General features: G+C 39.5%; 1 long non-coding RNA gene across 1 annotated transcript; it reads right to left on the minus strand.

Annotated features, from left to right (window-relative positions):
* Positions 1-1,286: 1,286 nt before the first annotated feature.
* Positions 1,287-8,120, minus strand: LOC138876543 (uncharacterized). The gene is made up of 2 exons (XR_011401873.1): positions 7,503-8,120; positions 1,287-1,648 (listed from the first exon to the last, which is right to left on the minus strand). It is a non-coding gene; the product is annotated as an uncharacterized lncRNA (long non-coding RNA).
* Between the last annotated feature and the right edge of the window lie 12,858 nt (positions 8,121-20,978).

Consider the following 20,978-nt stretch of genomic DNA (forward strand, 5'->3'; position numbering starts at 1 on the left):
TCTGATGTTTCTCCCCAAGCAATAACCATAGCCTTTGTTGATCCTTTGTTTCTTTTGGATTGAACCCGTTCCTTCTTCATGTTCATTCGTTCAGCCCTTTCCTTCTTCTATTCAATTTCCCACTGAGGACAGTTCTTGATCATGTGATCAGTCTTGCCACATTTGTAGCAACCCTCGTTAGTCTGTTTTTAGGAGCCCTTGGTTTGTTGAAGGTTGTACCTCTTGAAGAACCCTTTCCTCTTATTAGGTACTTTTTGAAATCCGTTGTGATCATGACCATTTCATCATCCTCCAGATCTGCACCTTCAGCTATTCTGAGAGCCAAACTCCTCTCCTTCTTGGGTGTATCCATTTTCATGGTTTGCCTTCTCAGTACATAGGCAGTGAGGTTTCCAATCAGTTCATCCAACATAAGAGTAGCAATGTTCTTTGATTCTTGAATAGCAGTGATTTTGCTTTCTTAAGTCACTGGTAGGACCCTTGTCAGGATCTTCTCAACCTTGTATTCTTCAAGGATAATTCTCCCAAGAGATTTAAGTTCATTTGTTAGTGTTGTGAACTTGTGTACATCTCCTAGATAGTTTCTCCTTCCTTCATAGTGAAATTCTCATATTGAGAATATAACAATGTTCCTCTTGATCTCTTTACTTGAGGAGTTCCTTCATGAGCCACTTATAAAGTGTCCCATATCTCCTTAGCAGTGGTACAACTTTGAATCCTGCTGTACTCATCTAGACCCAGTCCACACACAAGCCATTTCTTGGCCTTGGCGTTCTTTTCCCATTTCTTCAAGTCTTCAGCAGTATAGTCTGCTCTTGTCTTTGGCACGTCCATTCCTTCAACATTCTTCTTTTTAGTCGCCAGGGGACCATCATTGACTATGTCCCAGAGTTCATAGTCTTCTCCTATGATGTGATCTATCATCCTGTTCTTCCACTAAGAATAGTATTGACCATTAAAGAGTGGAGGCCTAGCAGTGGATTGTATTTCCCAGTTTCCAGGTGGTGCACTCATCTTGATCATTTCCTAAGTTGTTAACCTCTTCAAGAATAACCCGCTCTGATACCAATTGATGTTCTAAACGTCAATACCACACAGGGGGGGGGTGATTTGTGTGGTACCCAATTTTTGCTTAACTGAACTATAGAAGGACATGGTTCTTCTAGGTGTTCTAACTACTACTGTATGCGGAATAATAAATACAGAAAATAAAGAACACAGAGATTTTTACGTGAAAAATACCTGGCTCAAAAGGTGAAAAACCCACGACCTACTACTCAGTAAGATTTTTCCAAACTTTCACTAAAATCACTGAGCCAAAACAGCATTTACAAAACTCTTTGTAAACCTAAGGATTACCTCTAATCCCGTTGTGGCACACAGCCTCAACTGTTGCGACAACTTCAAGTTAACTCTAACTTGAACACTCTAGGTACCTAATACAATTGCTTCTATGAAAGCTGGAAGGTACAATGTAAAATCACCTACTACAATTGAACTGGAATAAAAGATAGACACATGGAACTGGTTCTTTTATCTCGTTCAAGTAGCTTCAGGATTGCACACTCGAATCACACATAAATTGCTTGCAAAATCGCCTTGCTCTTTTGCTCTCAATTTATGTTTAACTTCTGCTTATGTGCATTACCTGTAAAAGAGAACAACACGGATATTTAATAGGTTAGTAATCAGAGATTGACTAGGATTCAACTGCTACTCTTCTATCGTAGAAGAGTTCAAGGTGATCTCAAACTCTAACACTATCTTCTTCTTATATTGTGTTCTCTTCATGTAAGGAGTCTGTCACGACCCAAAATTCACTAAGGGTCGTGATGACACCAGATACTGCTGTCAGCAAGCCAACTACAATTTACTAGCAATTTCTCATTTTAGTTATTTTTGAAATCCTTTCCTTTAAACAAATAAATAATAAATGATAACTTCGCTGGATAAATGAGGATGTCTTTACAAAGTTTAACTACTGAAAAATCCCGTGATCATCCCAAAACCCGGTGTCACTAGTACATGGGCAATTTCTTGGAAATAATGTAATACAACAACAATCCGGAATACAATATTGGATAGAAAGTAAATACAATAATTTGAAAGTGACTGCTGGCTGCGGGTCGTCTCGAGAAGTGCAGCTCACCTAAGTCTCCGTATCAACCATGCTGCTACACCCACTAGGCCACTAGAGATGCATATGCTTGTGCAACAAAAATGCACAACAAGTGTAGTATGAGTACGAAAACAACGTGTACCCAATGAGTATCCCATCTAATCTCGAAGAAGAAGAGACGAGAGGTTGACTTCGACACTTACTAGTGGTCCAATGATAATATAGTAAAAGTGTGAGAAATTCATGGATTTCATAAGTAAAATTAAACTCATAAAGCCGGAAAGCTGGTAAACAACTTCTCAAATAATAGGGTTTTCCAAAGATTTACTTTGCATTACCTTTATCAATTTATCTGTGGCCAGGAAAGGCAAATATCAACATTTAAAATTCTTAGACAAGCAATACAAGCATACGCATATCATGCCGAGGTCGTACAACCCGAACCAATAGAAATGTAAAATATGCACTGCCGAGGGTTGAATGGCCCGAACCATAGATGCATCTATTACCCTGCTCGCGAATCATCCATACGATGGGGTCAACATAATATAAACAAACACCCTGCTCGCGAATCATTCATGTGACGCAGGTACACATAGAATTACATATTCAAACAGTTAATCAAAACTTCATCAGGGAACAACTATCCAAGGAAAATCCAATTCTCTTTTAACAATTCAAGAAAATGAAGCTCAATCTTTTAGAAATATACTTACTAATCCGATGTGATTTAAGCAATTCAAACCGTCAATATGATTACAAATATTTCCAAGTACAACATGCTTTTGGGTTCTAGACTACCTGGACAATAACATAATAGTAGCTACACACGGACTCTCGCCTCCTCGTGCATATGTAGCCCCCACAAATAGGAGCACATAACCAATTAACTCACATATGGGGACAATTCCCTCTTACAAGGTTAGAAAGGAGACTCACCTCGCTCCGAAACCTATATTTCAATTCAAGAATGCGCTCAAACCTCCAATTCGGAGCCGAACGATCCAAAACTATTCAAATAGGGTAAGATCTAGTCAATACATGCTCAAAAGTTCATATTCTAATTATTAAACCAATTTCCCAACCCTAAATGCAAGGTTCCTAAAATTCATCCCTGGGTCCACGTGCCCGGATTCCGGAAATTTTTGAAGAAAATTGTTACCCATAACCTAAGGATCAAGAATATATGATTTTTACTCCATTCCCTAACAAATTTCGTGGTTAAATCTTGTTTTAACCAAATTCTAGGTTTTTCATCTAAAACCCTTGATTTCCCTAATTTTCACATGTTAATCTACCCATAATCCATGTATTTAACTTATGATGTGTAGAAGTTACTTACCTCTTTGATGATGATGGAATCCCTCCTCAAGAGCTCTCAAAATTGCCTAAAGCCAAGTGGGAAATGAAGGAAATGGGCTAAGTCTCGGAATAAAAAGCCCTGAGTTCCAGTCGCAGAAGTCGCATTTGCGACATCCGGCTCGCAAATGCGATGTTGCATTTGCGACAATTGCATCGTAAATGCGAAGCCTAGCCAACCCTGCCCTGGTCGCATTTGCGACAAGATTCTTCGCAAATGCGAAGTTGACGACCTCGCAAAAGCGATCCTTTTTTCGCAACTGCGAACTTTGCCCTCAGAAGCCCAGGCTCGCAAATGAGAGGTCGCATTTGCCACCAATGCATCGCAATTGCGATCATACCAGCACCAGTAATCCTATTTCTTAGCAAATCACTCCGAAGCTATCCCGAATCACACCCGAGCCCCCCGAGGCTCCAAACCAAACACCCGCACAAGTCTAAAAACATAACACAGACTTTCTTGAAGCCTCAAATCACATCAAACAACGCTAAAACCATGAATCGCACTCCAATTCAAGCTTAATGAACTCTAAAATTTCAAACTTCTACTTTTAGTGTTTAGACCTATCAAATCACGTCCGATTGACCTCAAATTTTGCACATAGGTCATATTTGACATTACAGAGCTACTCCAACTTCCAGAATCAAAATCCGACCCCAATATCAAAAAGTCCACTTCCGATCAAACTTCTCAAAAACCTTCAAATTTCTATCTTTAGCCAAATGACTCCAAAATGACCTATGAACCTCCGAATTCACTTTCAATCGCGCACCCAATACTAGAATCACCATACAGATCTATTCCCAGACTCGGAATCCCATATGGACATTGATAACACCGAAATTCACTTCAACCCAAACTTATGAGATTCTTCCAAAATGCTAACTTCCTTAATAGGCGCCGAAACATTCTCGGGTCTTCCAAAACCCAATCCGGATATATGCCCAAGTCCAAAATCGTCATACGAAACTGCTGGAACCTTCAAATCCCGATTCTGAGGTCGTTTACTCAAAAATCCAACCTTAGTCAATTCTTTCAACTTAAAATTTCCGAAATGAGAATTCTCTTTTCAAATCAACTCTGAACTTCCCAAAATTCAATTCCGACAACGCGTACAAGTTGTAATACCTGAAGTGAAGATGATCATGGCCTCAAACTTCTGAACGACGTGCTAGAACTCAAAACGACCGGTCGGGTCGTTACATTCTCTTCCACTTACATACGTTCGTCCTCGAACGTGCTGAGAACTGCACTAGAGTTGTCCGAAAACACTACTTAACACCTCGCGCACCTACCCGTGCCACCACGACTCAGCTGGGCACCTTAGCTTGATCAATCTAAAGATGTCCTTTTTCACTTAAGAAAATAAGCTTTAGAGCCCAATTCCATCATCCGGAATTCTGTGCCAGGCCTGTTCCAACATACGCTCACCGTATCAATAACTACACGTAGGACTAAAACATGACTGCATACCTTAGCTAAATTCACACCTTACACCACATTACTCACAAGACCACAATAATATTCACCGATCAAATTAGTCGAAATTCCACAAATCTGATGCATCCCATTGCACCTCCTAACATGCATAGGTCTTGCTCTAGATCTTACAATACCACCATGATGGAAGAGATATGTAAAAATTCACAACCAGCCGCCGAATCAACAAATCATTGGGTCTATACTCCTGACAAGAACCATCACCTCATTCTAAACCAAATAATGGTCTTAGCTCCTTAATATACTTCATATAATCAGATTGCATCTGATCCTAAATCCAATGATCTCGTCTCACCCAGTACGAACTGCTCAGGCAATAAGCCACCCGGACATGATCAAAAGTCTCATAGTGACATAATGTGCTAAGAAGCTACCAATTCAAACGCGATACAAAAGGAAGACGAACTCTGGAAGGGGCTACTCAACTTACACAGCTAATAGGGGCTTTCCTCAGAAAAATAGGAAATAAAACACATAAAAACAGATATAGGGAACTGTACTCAACATTACACTGTTGCGGCACGCAACCCGATCTAAACAACATACCCATGGCGGCATGCCACTCGATCCACACATAAAATTCACATAAGGAGATACACACCGAGCTAGATTGCTTATTACAACCATATACCGAATGTCGGTCACAGGTACGCTAAGTGCATAGCACCATCCCTTGGGAGACATATAGCGTTATAAGCCACAACTCAAGCACAACTGAGGTGCAATATTAAATCTGAATCTCAAGAGCTATTCTGCTCATATAACATCATCTCTATGCAGAACCTCAACACATAAGAAATTTACCAAGCCGTCTCACAACTCACACCATGCAATATATCATTACATGAAATAGCTGATGACAAAATACTACTCCGACTACTCTTCCATAAGGAGCGCATTGCTGAGATGAACACATCTGGCCTGATATAAAGCCCATATTCACATTTAAATCCATCCACAGACCCCAAGCTGATTCCGATCACACTGAACTAGGCTACTAACCTTTCAAAGGTCCATAATGACCCCCCTTTTTCTCATAACACACAAGAACAACCATCATAACCGGAGTAATCCTCCACAGTCCACAACCCAATAAGCTAAGTGCCCTCCAGGCATAAATCCTCAAATTAACGATATTACCACAATCTTCATACTTGGTTTAACTCTTCAATCAATCAAGTGACTACTGTCACACCTCTTTTTTACCACCCCGAAAGGGTATAAGAGAGTTTTTTCCAACTTAAAGTGACAATCGAAATGAGATTCATTTAAAATTCAGAGTCATCATTTGGGATAATTTATGGTGTCCCAAGTCACTAGTTTAAAATCCCGAATCGAGGAATATTGACTCTGTTTACAGTCTGCGAACATAGAAATCCGGGTAAGGAATTCTGTTAACCCAGGAGAAGGTGTTAGACATTCCTGGGTTCCGTGGTTTTAGCACGGTCTCTCAACTGTTATTATTGGCCTAATTACCTGATTAATTACACATTTAAAAACCTACGTGCCCTTTTTAACCTTTTAGCCGCTTTTAATATTTCAGGAAATTTCAAGGTCATTTAAAACACATCGTTAGCCACGCTACATGAAATGCACCTGTGGTTTACGACACGTTCTACTTAACCTTGTTGGAAATTAGAACCGGATCACATGAAATGCACCCCCGTATTTTTGAATTTAAGTGTCACAACCACGTCACGGGAACCGTACCCGTAGCCATGACAATTTATCTAATTAACGCGCCTAAAGCAAACTACGATTACTTATAATTTTTATAACTAGGTTATGAAATTAATACGAGGGCCATAGATGATTAAATTGTGGATGTCACACCTCAGACTATATGAACTAAGATTAAATTAACGGCCTATTAACACCCATTTCATTATTAAGAAAGTTTGTTCGAAGTTGGGCGAACGCATACCCCGAATTGGTTTTTAGAACCATGATTATGTCACGCGAACGTGTACACAACCACAATTGTATTTTAAATGTGCTTAAAGGCTTTCCACAGATATTCATTTTAGAAACCGTAATCGTGTCTCGCGAACCTGTACATAATCACGATAATAAACAAGAAACACTATAACAAAACAAGAGGGGAACAACTCATGAATGCTAACAAAACCCTTTCCTAAATTAAATTGCTACGCGAGCACTGTAACTTGACAAGAAACACAACATGATCTTCATTAAAGCAAGTAGGTAAATATTTCTTCAAGAATCAACTTTTAAGCAATCAACCTGTGTCCTTAATCCGTGAGAATTCAAATAATCTAATACTAAACAATGGTCATGAAATAAGTAAAATAAGTAGAGACCACAACAATCCGTTGCTTCATCAAACCACACACAAATAACTCATAGCAGACACAGTTAAATGAAGGAAACAAATCACTACAGTACTATATTATACTACTAATAATACTCAAATATATTTACTATAGTTTACTTCAGATAAGGCATAATATCAAAGCAAATATAGTGCAAAATAAAGATTTAAATTTAACAATAAAAATAGACCTTTACAGTTGTAATAATTCTTGAAACACTGACCAAATGATGTCCTCGAACCGTAGAACCAAAGCTTCATCGAAAACCACGAACGGAGCTACGACCAGACCTCGAAACTTGCTGGAATCTCGCCGGATCTGTCACCTTCCGACGCAACAGTAACAAAGAAGGGAAACAAACGACGGAGAAAGAAGGGCAGAGTTTTCAACAGAAAATAGACCTAGAGCCTCGACCGGCAGTTGCGGCGTTGTTCGCCGGAGAAGATTTAATATCTTAAGCCTATTGACGCTATTTCCACAACATTAACATAGGAACAACACCGAACAAAAACATGGCAGTGAAGACCTCCGGCATCGGAGTTGCATCTCCGGCTGAAGATCTTTCAAATCTGGGCAAGCAGCGACAGAGACGAGAGTGGTCGCCGATCTTAGAATAGAGGAGTCACGACTGTTGATTTTTTGGAGATTCAAGTTCCTATTTTTGTTCGTTCCCTTAGGTATTTTTAGTTTAGCTCTTCATTGAAAAAGAAGAGAAAATGGGAGTCATTTGGGGTTACAACGGCGGGTCTCTTTTCCTGAGTGTCTTCAGCGTCTGATTCTTTTGGTTTTTCTTTTATTTTTGAAGAAGAACAACGGCGGATTGTGTATATCCCTTTTTGAGTCTAGGGTCTTGTTTGTTTTATAGGGTTTTTAGGTTAGGGGGTATGAGCCTAGGAATTATGGGCTAGGTCCGAAAATTAGGCTTAAAAATGGGTTGTGTGAATCCAAATTTTATTCTTTCCCCGCTAATGAGACTAAAAATACGATCTCATTTATTAATTAATCCTACTTAAGTAAAATAACTATTAAAATAAGACTGACATTTAAAACAAGACTATTTTTGGTTTTTTTCAAGATTAAAAATGGTTGCAAAACATTAATAAAACTATTTTTTTGTAATTTTTGTTTTCTTGTAATAAAATAAAGTAAAAGAGTAAAAGTGAGTTGAAATAGCTATATTAGGCCTAAATTAAATATTTACGTGCTAAAATATGAAAAATCTTGGGGAAGGTAAAAAATCACATGTCTACAGCTGCCCCTCTTTGGTTGGAAACACGAAGAGTTTTCAGACAAAGAATGACTAGACAGGTTTTTTAACCCGACCCTTATTTAAGGAGACCAAAACTAAGATAAAAGAGGAATATGACCAAGTCCTGGTATCTGAGTTGCCTACATATCCTTGGCTATAAAGGAATCAGGCCACGTGTAGTTTGGAAGTGAGTGAGATAATGGAGTATACCGAGGTGGAGAGCCGATTGAGGTTCCAGTCCGCGGTCCTGTTATTACATCAAAAATCAAAACATGAAGAAGACTAGATAAGCCAATCAACTACGAGTTACAACATTCCTACCTATAAGTCTTCTGAAGCTTGATCTTGAGTCTTGAGTGGTTCTTCATGCAGACTTTAGATTTGAACCTTGACGCTTGCTAGTTGCAGGTGCTAGTTCATCATTCTTCAGCTTTTTGGATCAAGACCAGGCATGCAGTGCTTGTGACCTCGGCCATGTCTTGAGCAACCCTCATCTTTCATCAACTTCTGCATTTGGATTAACTTCTTGCCTTTCTCTTTTTTTTTCTTTATTGTGACTAACTTCTGTTGATCACCTCGGACTGTTGACTTGCATTCTTGCCGCGAGATTCTTTTGTTGTTGACTTAAATTGTATTCTGAAGTGAATTCTCTTATTTTCCAGGTAGGTGCCTGATTGCCAATACTCGACTTGTCTTCCTTCGAAACTTGCTGCTTTTCCTCTGTTCTCTAGGTGGGCTCCTGATTGTTGTCTTCCTTTGAACATTGTTACTTCCCTTTGTTCTCCAGGTGGGCTCCTGATTACCAACACTTGCGCTGCTTTTCCTCGAAACTTGAACTGCTTCCCTTTGTTCTTCAGGTGGGCTCTTGATTGCTGAACTCCTTTGAACCTTGCTGCTCTCCCTTTGTTCTCCAGGTGGGCTCCTGATTGCTATCTTCCTCTGAACATTGCTGCTTTCCCTTTGTTTTCCAGGTGGGCTCCTGATTACCAACACTTGCGCTGCTTTTCCTCGAAACTTGAACTGCTTCCCTTTGTTCTTCAGGTGGGCTCCTGATTGCTGAACTCCTTTGAACCTTGCTGCTCTCCCTTTATTCTCCAGGTGGGCTCCTGATTGCTGTCTTCCTTTGAACCTTGCTGTTTTCCCTTTGTTCTCCAGGTGGGCTCCTGATCGCCGAACACTTGCACTGCTTTCCCTTGTAACTTGAACTATTTCCCTTTGTTCTCCAAGTGGGCTCCTAATTGCTAAACTCCTTTAAATGTTGTTGCTTCCCCTTTGTTCTCCAAGTGGGCTCCTAATTGCTGAACACTTGCATTGCTTTTCCTTGAAACTTGAACTACTTTTCTTTGTTCTCCAGGTGGGCTCCTGATTGCTGAACTCCTTTGAATGTTGCTACTTTCCCTTTGTTCTCCAGGTGGGCTCCTGATTGCTGAACACTTGAACTGTTTTTCCTTGAAACTTGAACTACTACCCTTTGTTCTCCAGGTAGGCTCCTGATTGCTGAACTCCTTTAAATGTTGTTGCTTTCCCTTGAAACTTGAACTGCTTCCATTTGTTCTCCAGGTGGGCTCCTGATTGCTGAACTCCTTTGAACATGCTGTTTTCCCTTTGTTCTCCAGGTGGACTCCTGATTGTTGTCTTCCTTTGAACACTGCTGCCTTCCCTTTGTTCTCCAGGTGGGCTCCTGATTTCCAACACTTGCACTGCTTTTCCTCGAAACTTGAACTGCTTCCCTTTGTTCTCCAGGTGGGCTCCTGATTGCTGTCTTCCTTTGAACATGTTGCTTTCCCTTTGTTCTCCAAGTGGGCTCCTAATTTCCAACACTTGCATTGACTCCATTGAAACTGCTGCCTTTGAACCTGATTACAACAATAGACAAAACAAAAGAAATTTTTCTGCCCTAGTTTGATATCGGGAACATCTGTGAGTGCTAATCTAATCATGGTACCCAAAAGATCTAAGAATTTAAAAGCTAAATCCCATTATCCAGGAGGGTCCTGAAAATTTAAAATTAAATCTCATCTTAGGAGTGACAACTTCAAAGCTAAATTCTATTTCCTAAAGGTAAAACTTACGCTAAATCTTCTTATCTATAAAGGTCTTAAAAACTTAAAAATAGATCCCATTATCCAGGAGGGTCTTGAGAACTTTAAATTAATCCCATTATCTAGGAGGGTCCTGAACACTTAAATTAAGTCCCATTATCTAGGAGGGTCCTGAGAAGTCGAGAATGAACTTACCTGAGCCGCGCTCTCTTCCTGAGGATCTCTGTAGACCGAACAAAATTCCTTGCCCCTGAAGCATGCTTTTCCTCATGGAGGGTTCCTGTAGATCGAACAAATTTTTATTTCCCCTTCTCAAACCGCCTTTGTGCTGACAAAATTTGGGCACGACACTTGAAAATATTCAAACTTCCAAGATTTGATTGGGACACAATATTCGTCCCTGTTTCAAACAAAGAGAACTTGTGAGTTTATAAATATAGTGGTTGGTTTGTGGCCTTGACTTTGAGGGCGATTGCTCCTTCACTTTCCATGATAACTTTGATTTCAACTCGGAAAACCTTGCTTGTTTATTGACTATCTCTGTCACCCTTATCACGGAAAATACCTTTGATCCGTTCAAACCCAATATCACTCATCTGTTGCATTGTGCTCAAGCATTGACATATACTGAGCCTTTGTGTTTCATATGAATCCCAAAGCACGTCAATTGCCACCCACTTAGTGCGCATACTGTTCTTTCCTGACTTAACCCACTGGCTTTGGCCTTGAGGTTTATTGCCCCTTCACTTGCCATGATAACTTTGATTTTCGCTTGGAAGACCTTGCTTTTTATTGGTTAACCACTTTCCCTGTCAACCTTATCACAGAAAATACCTTTGATCCGTTCACCCAACATCCTCTATCTGTTGCATTGTTCATGAATTGACATATACCAAACCTTTGTACTTCATATAAATCCCAAAGCACGTTGATTGTTGCCAACTCAGTGCGCATGTTGTTCTTTCCTGACTTATGCCACTTTGATGTGCTAGCCAGATCCCGTTTGTGCAATTGGAAAGCTGGTGACAAATTTTGAAGTCATTTCTCACTTGTTTTGCCCAAATAGACTCAGGAAGAGGAAATAAACAGGACAAAAGGAACAGAGTAAGGAAAATGGAAAAGGATGATTCCTAACGAGAAAACTACAAAGTAGAAACTTATCAGATGTGGATACCAACTCTAATGACCATGACATGCACCTTTGGATTAAATGGCCTAATCTGTCAAGCAAGTCTGATATTCAACTCTTGTTATACCCCCTAAATCGTGAAACTGGGCTTCAATACTCTGATTATCCAATCTAATTCACAATCCTTATTCGACTTGTAGTGCTCGAAGGGTTTTCAACATCAAGCCTCTCTCATTTTGTTCTTTTTCTCAACTCACCATCACCTTATGGTGCCTGTCAAGGTTTTCACCAATAAGACTCTCTCATTTTGTTCTTTTCTTCTTATTTCCTCTAATTCTGCAGATGGAAAGGCATTAACCATGGTAAAAACATCATATACTCTTGGTATGTCTAAACTCGGCACTCTCAAAGATTATCTAGGAGGTCTTTTTGGGATTGTAATGTGGCGTTTGGACAGGGTTAGAAAGAAAGGATGTCATAAAGGCTCAAAATAACTAAGACAATGGGGTTAATTTATTTACAATTTTTGGAATCCATTCTAAAAACTTTGCCCCAATTTCTAAAACAAGAGAATTTGGTTCTTTTTTTCTTTTCTTTTTCTTTTTGAGATGGAATTTCTACGAAAGACTGTCACACTCACGACTTTGTGGGATTACGAAATATTTTATTTGGTATGACCGAACAGTAAGGCTGCCTACGTATCTTGTGGTGACAAGAATCAGGTCAAACGTAGTTCACAAGACTACTTTTTGTTACTATTTTCCTTTTCTTTTTTTCCCCTTTTTTTCTTTATCTCTATTTTTTTTTTTTGAATCTTCCTTTTGGAATAAACTTCTAAAATAAACCTATGGGGACATGAACTTTTTTTTCTTTTTTCATATGACTCTAGCTTGATTCCAAAATAGGGAAGGTCAAAGAAATCAGTACAGGTTCAAAAAGGGTATCGAATGGTATAAGTGTTTTGGTAGCTAAAAGAGGGCCTTCCAATCCTTAAAAATGCCAAGTACAACACATGCAACTTGAAATGAAAAAGGAATAGCACGCACAACGTTTCTTTTACAGCTTTGACATTGATATCAGTGATATGCTTTCCACTTTTTTTTAGTGCCTTGTCCAGTATAGAACCCTCGTTGGGTGATTCCCTCTTCACAATGGATATCCTTCGTCAATTCGGAGATAACTTTCTTGACTTTATCTTGTAACTTGAGATGCACTTGAACTCAAAGTTGTTTGCTTCAAACTGTCTGGGATGCACTCTCCTTTAAAAAATTCTTGTCACCTTATTAACTTCCCAAATTATCTGCCCCAGTTTCACATGGTTCGGGCTTCAAATGATCTTAAAATGTCCACATCTATACTTATTTCCCTCAAATGTCCCTATCATATTCAAAATTATTTCATTGCTTCATGATTAAACTAAATTTAAAACTAGGCCTAGAATTATGCGTGCATGTCATGTCATTAGAGCCAACATGAGAAGAAAAAATATAAAAAGGAGAAGAGAACTAAATAAAAAAATGGCCAGAAATAACAGAAAACACGAAATTGCATTAGGCAGACGGTGAAAAGGGTTTGGACAACAAGACAAGCAAAATAAACTAGGGTACAACCCTGGAACAAAACTAGACAACACTAAACGAGCTACTACGACTAAACAAAACTAGGTAAAATAAAAGGATAGAAGGGTTTGAGTCACAAGACAATATCCGAATTACAGCCCTAAAAATAATCCGGACAACAGAAATGAAAACAAAATAAACCACCACAACTCCTCCCCGGGCCAATCCAAGAATGGAGCGTCTATCCAATTACCAAACACGACATCTTAGCCACTGAGTTTTGCATCAACATTACTAGGACCTTCACAAGTCTCCATCACATTGACTTTAGCAAATTGCGTTTGGGTCCCTTTTGCCGGCTCGTTCTTAAGATCAAACTCTGATAGCGCTGAAAGCTTCGCAGCACGTGGACCTCCGAGGATCTCCGAATAATTCTCATATTCCTTTCAAAACAAATCATACCCACCATATGCATCTCATTATGAACAGGCGATGGACTTTGGCTAGTGTCTACTGCATCTGGATTTTGCACGATAATGTCACCTGCATCAATAAGCTTCTGAATTGCATTTTTCAGGTGCCAACACTTTTCTGTACTATGACCTGGGGCATCGGAGCAGTATGCGCACCTTTGAGAAAAATCAAACTTCTTTGGCAGAGGGTTTGGCATTTTTATCTGAATCAGCTTCAACATGTCCAATTGCCTCAACCTTTGGAACAAACTGGCATATGATTATCCAATAGGAGTGAAAGCCTTTTCTTTTTTCTGTTGTCTTTCCAGTTTGTATTCTGGCCTCGGTTGGAACCTTTTGCGGGTAGGTGACTGATATGCTTGAGGGGCCGGGTAAGACATTTGGGGAAGTGGTGCGGGCCATCGCGGGCCTCGTGGGTGTGGAGCATATGGTGGTGCATTGTGGATAGGGTACTAGGAAAGTGATGTACGACTTCGGGGGTTCTGTGGAGAGAAATAGCATTAGGGAGGATTATCTGGTGCACAAGGATATCCATGGGGGCGATGTTGAGGCTGAAAGCGTTGAGCAGGAATGTCGAGCGGATTATCTGGGATGTTCTGAATGTCTTCCGTAGTATCTTTCAATGCCGAATAACTCATGATTTTGCCTGACTTGATCCCCTCTTCTACCATCTCCCCCATTTTTACCACATCATTGAAAGGTTTACCCAAGGTCAGAATCAAATGACTGAAGTAGGTGGGCTCCTGAGCTTATAGGAAAAGCTTAACCATTTCTTCTTTACCAATCGGGGGGCTGACTCGAGCAGCTTGCTCCCTCCATCTGAGCCCAAACTCCCTAAAGCTTTCCTCCGGCTTCTTTTCCATTTTAGATAGGGAGGAGCGGTCTGGGGTAATGCCTAATTTGTATTGAAAGTGTCGAACAAAATCTTAAGCCATGTCACCCAATGTAGGCCACTTACCGACATCTTGACGATTATGCCATTCCAAAGCTGCCCCAGTCAAGCTCTTACTGAAATACGCCATCAACAAATCATCTTTCTCGCCAACACTTCTCATTTCACTGCAATAAACCCTCAAATGGGCTACCGGATCTCCACACCCATCATACAAGTTAAACTTTGGCATTTTAAACCCCGCGGGCAGGCGAACGTCAGGGAACATACACAATTCTTTGTAAGACATGTTAACCTGGTCTCCCATCCCTTGCATGTTCTTTAAGGACTGTTCTATGCTTTTCAGCTCCCTGGATATCTCATCCTGCCCTTCTTTTCCTGCTGACCTCTTATTTTCAACATGAAGCTCATTCCGATGGTTCTGATTGTATGAGTCAGGAACCTTGTGGGCAACCTTTGAGGGGTAATATCGGGCATCATAAGCTTTGAGTAAGTGTTCATTGTTGGGGATAGTGGATAAGACAAGAGGGCAATTTTTGGGAAGGGTAATTGAAGGATGAGTGATGGAGCTACTATGGTGGTTGGGAAAGCTGTGATAAGTGGGTGGATCTGGAGAGTATGGGGGATCATCTGGCACTATGGCCGGAGTTCGGGTAAGGGTATCATTTAGGAAGCTAGGTGATGGCGGGGGTGGTACCTTCCCAGACATCCAAGCCTAATACATGTCTCCAATGTGTTGTCTTAACATCCTTACCTCTTCAAACAACCCATTGCCCTGTTCAACCAATTACTTTTCGGCACCCGTATCAACCAACTCAGTTCTGTTGTCATCTGCCATTGCCTTTAAACTCTATGTTGTAGAGAAAAGTTATCACTTTAAAACCACAAACCAACCACCCTTCTCCGTTTTATAACAAAAAGAACAAAATGAGGTCATCACGTTAGCGTTAAGGCATTTAACAGCTAAAATATCACATTGCGTGCAATGCACCTAGTCACAGTTATCGGTTCTAACATGACTTCGAGGGTATGAAGGTCATATGGCATCATCCCAATTTATTCATTTCAATCTTCTCTTTTCTTTCTTTTTCTAGCACTTGCTTGCTCATTTTCCTTCCTCTTTTTTTAATTTCACTCTTTTCTTTCCTCTCATTTCTTACATCCCATAATTTTATTTCTTTTTTTTCTTATTTTTTTTCTTTTTCTTTTTTTATTTTTCTTTTAATAAATAATAAATAAAAAAAATGATTCGATCGAACCCTATGTAGGTTTCCTACGTATCATGGCGCCGCATGAATCAGATCTTTGCGTAGTTCAGGAAGATCGAGAATAAAGCAAACAAACTAACGTTCTCTCTCTTTCTTTTTACCTTAATGACTACTCTGATGAGAAAAGAGAAATAAAAGAAGCAAAACCCTTTTTTGAATTTTCTAGACTTAATATTCTATAACCTATTCTAAACTCAAGCTTAGCGAGCATCTATTTTTTCCTTTTTTTCCGAAACAAATACACTATGAGAATTATTAAGGAAAAACCCTAGAAGAGAAAAATATTTTTGATTCTTTTTTTTTTAGTAAGGAAATCTAAAGAATAAACCAAAGAAAAATATTTCGAATTTTCATTTGATATCCTGAAAGAAAGATTCCGAACTAAGAAATGAAAAAGATAATTTTTTTTTTTTTGGATTTCAGTTTGATTACCTAAGGGAGAAACCCTGAAGATAACCCAAAGATAAAGTATATCTTTTTTCCTCTATGTACAATGTCCTAAAGTTCTTGTAAAATAAAAATATTTTTTTTTCATTCATTTTTCATTAATTTCCCAAAAAATAACCTCAAAAGAAAATCTTTTTGGATTTTTGGAATTAACATCTTAAAGAAAACTTTTAAAGAGGTACTACAGGGAAATTCTCTTCTTTTTTTGAATTTTTAGTCTTAATATACTAAAAGGAAGTATAAAAGCAATTTTGTTTTATTTATTTTGAGTTCTGGATATTAATTCAATAAAGGAAAACCACCTCAAATGATTTTTTTCTTCCTAGAATTAGTATTCTAAAGAAAACTTCTAACAGAAATATAAAATGCAACATCTCTTTTTTTGGATTTTTGATTTATAACACACTTTTTCAGATGAAAAATAGAAAATACAATAGTAAAAAAACTCGACATTACTATACAAAACTAGAAAGTAAAAGACGACATAAAAAAAATAAAAATCTCCTTAAACAACTTCTGAATGAGCGATCCTGACTAAATGGTCCTGGGGTGTCTATCATGCTCAAACTTCGGTAAGTAGACCCACACCTGTATGAGAAAATTCAAACCAGATAAGTTAAAGACCTAAAACGCTATGTGAGACAATAACCCTTCCTGTTGGACACATGCCATGATTGAGGCTATTTTTGCAAAATGGCTTATTTGGCCAAAAGGTGGTTAGAAGTTCAAAATTCGGCTAAGACCCCGTAATGCCAAGAACCTAAGATTTACTAGGAAGACCGAACCCTATGTGGGTTGCCTACGTATCACGCCTTGAAAGACGAGAATCAGGTATGCGTAGTTCTGGCCGATTGGACACAGGCAAGAAATAAAAAAACAACTAATTTAGAGAAAAATATATTTTTTTTGTTTTGAAAAATGATGAAAAATGTGAACTCTTTTTTGGATTTTCGTTTCTCTTTTTTTTTTTTTTTTTGATTTTTATGATTTTCGGAAAATGATGAAAAAGTGCAAAATCTTTTTTTTGTTTTGAATTTTTCAATTTTTTGGTCTTTTTATTGATAAAAACGTGACAGAAAACATAATCGGCCCTACTTGCTTTATTTTTCACACTTCATCCTCTCTTTTATCATTTTTTTCTTTTTCATTGGCCCTCAACTATTATTGGTCCGCCAAATGACCTTTTTACCCTTGAAGAAATGCAACATGTAGCACGTAGGATGCATCAAGATGGTCTATTATTTTCGGGTACACCTGTTCTAGACGAACCCAAGCACTGTGTTGAGTTCCCAAAGTCAAAATGCACATGATGCAAACAAGCGTTACTACTAGGGATCTGGCATGAGGCTATGTTATACTAGGTTTGAAAACCTGAGTTTATTTGTTCTAGACCTGGCTTACCTGAGCGGACAACTCGAGCCGAGGGGGGGCAGCATACCGGGAATACAGAAGCTTCAGCGGCTTTGCAACTTGTCCGAACCTCGTTCTAAAATTGGGATATGACTCTAACAGAAGAGAAGCTACACAAAGTGCACCCTTCTCAAATGATTTAGAAGACTCAGAGAGAGGAGGGATTCATAACAATTTATATACAGTTCAACAATATCAAAGCGGTAAAAAGCAACATTTAGCACATTAGGCCCAAACATGTAAATAGAACCAGATAACAAATAAAGCCAAATATAACAATTATTCTAAGCTCGAATTCTTGAACCCTGAACCAGAAGTTCTGGGTTCTTTTCCCCAGCAGAGTCGCTAGAGCTGTTACACCTCCTTTAACAACTACATCCCATACTTATACCACCTTCCCATGGGACACGCTCCCACAACCTTTCATAACAGATAATAAGTCTGTACATCCAAACCACCGGCTGCACTAACACTGAATAGCGATCAAGAATCCTTAACCAGGATGCAAAGCCCTTTTCACAAAACACCGATCTCAAGTGACGCTGAAGACAATACCAACTTACTTTAAACATCGAAACTCCTTTCCTGCTCATTCGAGCTCGTGTTATTCTTGTCAACACCGAACTGCAACCTTGATCCTCACTTCAAATTCCATACCACTCAATGCACCTAACATGCCAATATACAATAGAACACGACTTTCATCATAACTCCGGAACCACTAATAGATTAACACTTCATCATATAAAAACTTTTCACTTAACTCACTTTAGGAGAACCATAACAACACACATGTGAATTCTCATACCATAGAATATACAAATCTCTAAGTAGTGGTCTAAGCCACTATAGCCTTTTCGGGATCCGCCTACACATAACAGGCCATAACAGTAGAATACTTTTGAATAACATCAATTACGGCGGCCGACAAGCCTCACACGTATCGTCACAAATCACTTGCATAACTTGATCATGCTGAAGGAACTGTTCACTACCACCAATATACAAATTCAACTATGGCTAGCCAATCTATCTTCTACCAATTTATCCTGATTGCCTTAGAAATAATAATAACTCCATTCAACACATAACACACTCCATCTGCACTCATCCCGAGTGACCTTGAATCACGAGACCATGTTGTCTCCAATCCCTCGAACCATTTCATACCTCCCTTGTGCGCACATTCGTATCTCAACTAGCATGCCCATTCTAATAATCCCTCTACGAATCTGAAATCTATTCTCATTTTCCTCCCAAATGCTACACTACAAGTCAAAACATCATTAAATATTCTGGGCCTCTTCTCATAAGCTGCTACAAAAGCTTGATTCTTAACCGTACTTGTAGGCTCGAAATCATTAGGCACCACACTTTACCCCTTTGAATCCACTAGGTCCGTGGTTGAGAGCCACCCACTCTGACTTGGCCCCAAATATAATCGACTCCATGAATCTTCTAGCAAATGAATACCCTCGCGGTGAAGCACCCGACATAATCACTTCTTTTGAAACCCGCATCTATACAAGGCATAAATCCTGAATCCTTCCCCAAGTCTGAACATGAGCCATTAAGGCCAACCATAGCACACATTTAACAATTCCCTTGCTCAAATTACCACTTATGTTCTTTTTCCATAGCTGAAATAACCCATCAATATGCTAATAACCAGAAACCTCGCAAGTAGTTAACCATGCAACCCAATCGTAGGCGATCGGACTCTCCAACTTAGCTTGAAGCCACTATTACACAACTCTGGAATTCACCAGGATTCTTTATCTCTTACTGACATAAACTTGCACAATCAAATGCCAAAATTCTCGGAATCTTTCTGTAAAGCCTTTTTTTATACTCTAAATCATCAACCACATTCGCACGACCGATCTCGTTGCTGTATAACTAACAGAATTCTTCATAGAAGCCTCACCAACCATGTGACCGCCGATCGTGCTCACTGGAGATAACCCACTTGTGGAATTTATGTGCCGACATCTTCCAACGCTGCTGCATGGGGTACAATCACTACAACATCAATTACCCATCCTGAGTCCGAGCTCACTCTCTAGCTGCACAAGTCCATTTACCCCTCGTGGACATCAATTAAATGTGCGGCAACATCCTTCCAATTCAAATTTATGTTGTATCCTTCTTCATTTCAAGTAACTCCTTTCCGTTATATCAAATCTCTTGCCGCATAATAGTCCATACTTCAAATTAATCCGTAGACCCCAATCACTAAAATTCCCAAATCATTCCAAACTCTCTTTAAGGTGCGTAGTCATCCTACCGCCAAGCCCATATGCAACTCCGCCACTCTCCCACTTTGGGCAAACTCGCTTCTTTAATCAGCTACTCGACCTTCGCTTATTATACCTGGCCTTCTAGAATTTTTAACCACCGCCTGACACTTCCCACATGTCCTTCCACATCCTTTGTTGCCCGGTTGTTGCCTTGATTCAATCTCATTCTCTGCAACATTGGAACCAACAGATCGTCACTAACTTTAAACCTTTCCGAAGATCATCTTTCTCGAGCCATCAATACTAGAAACACTAATTCAATCCTGAAACACCACACACCGCGATCTCTGACGGTCGCCTCTCCGTTGTCATTTCACAACATCCTGCCCCATGGTGACTTGAAGAAAACCATAAGACCAACAAACTTAACATATTCAATCAAGGACAATGACACTACATCACATATGAAAGTTCTACCGTGCCCGAAAATACAAAGTCTCGTTACTCCATCGATCCAAATCTGGAAATTCATAGGCCAACTGCTCCCCGCTGGAAATGAAATACCAAATCTCAGAATCATGCACTGAGAGAACTCCCCTCCAAATCATTCACTGCCCCAACATATGGGCAAGTATACTACTATCAAGTCAATACTGGGCGATAACCAATCACGGGCAATCATAGTAATCTGCGCATAGCCTCAATGCTCTCCGGAATACTGTTACTTGGTTGAAATTACAAGATATCCTTCTGTAAGGTAATGACATTAGCTCAATCAACTATGCAGGGAGATACATCCCGAACCACCTCGGTAGTACCATCAGTTCTTTAATCCTAGATTTATAACAAGCGATTTGCGTCACATAAGATTGAGTAGGAAGGAAACAGGGGCATAAGCCTCAAGGAAATCAAATCGCACGATGTGGAATCAAGAAGGGAAGTGCTTCTAACAGTCCT

This window comes from Nicotiana sylvestris, chromosome 8, assembly GCF_000393655.2.
Source record: "Nicotiana sylvestris chromosome 8, ASM39365v2, whole genome shotgun sequence".
Lineage (NCBI taxonomy): Eukaryota > Viridiplantae > Streptophyta > Magnoliopsida > Solanales > Solanaceae > Nicotiana > Nicotiana sylvestris.